Here is a 388-nt window from a genome sequence, read left to right as displayed (position 1 = left end):
AATATAACCTACACCAGGGGTATTCAATTATACACCAGGGGTATTCAATTATACACCAGGGGTATTCAATTAAAATTCAAAGAGCTCCAGTTACTAAAATTTCCTCCCAGCAAAAGTCCGAATCTTATATTGTCACATAAAACAGTGCACCTCATGTTAATAAACTCAATAACACACATTTCTATATAATTTAGTGTTAAATTCCAAGTGTTTTCAGGCTGAACTTCTCTGGCACTTGGATGTAAAACAATCCTGTAGTCGTCTTTACTACGTGTCAAGTAACAGACAACAGACACTGAATTTCTTCTGAATAAAATAAATAAAGTACAAACACAGCTTTGTGCAGCCTGAACTTAGGGCCTAGATTTCATGCCAAACATTCAGAATC

Source organism: Tachysurus fulvidraco, chromosome 16, assembly GCF_022655615.1.
Source record: "Tachysurus fulvidraco isolate hzauxx_2018 chromosome 16, HZAU_PFXX_2.0, whole genome shotgun sequence".
Classification (NCBI taxonomy): Eukaryota; Metazoa; Chordata; class Actinopteri; order Siluriformes; family Bagridae; genus Tachysurus; species Tachysurus fulvidraco.
Note: the sequence above shows the minus strand (reverse complement) of the source record.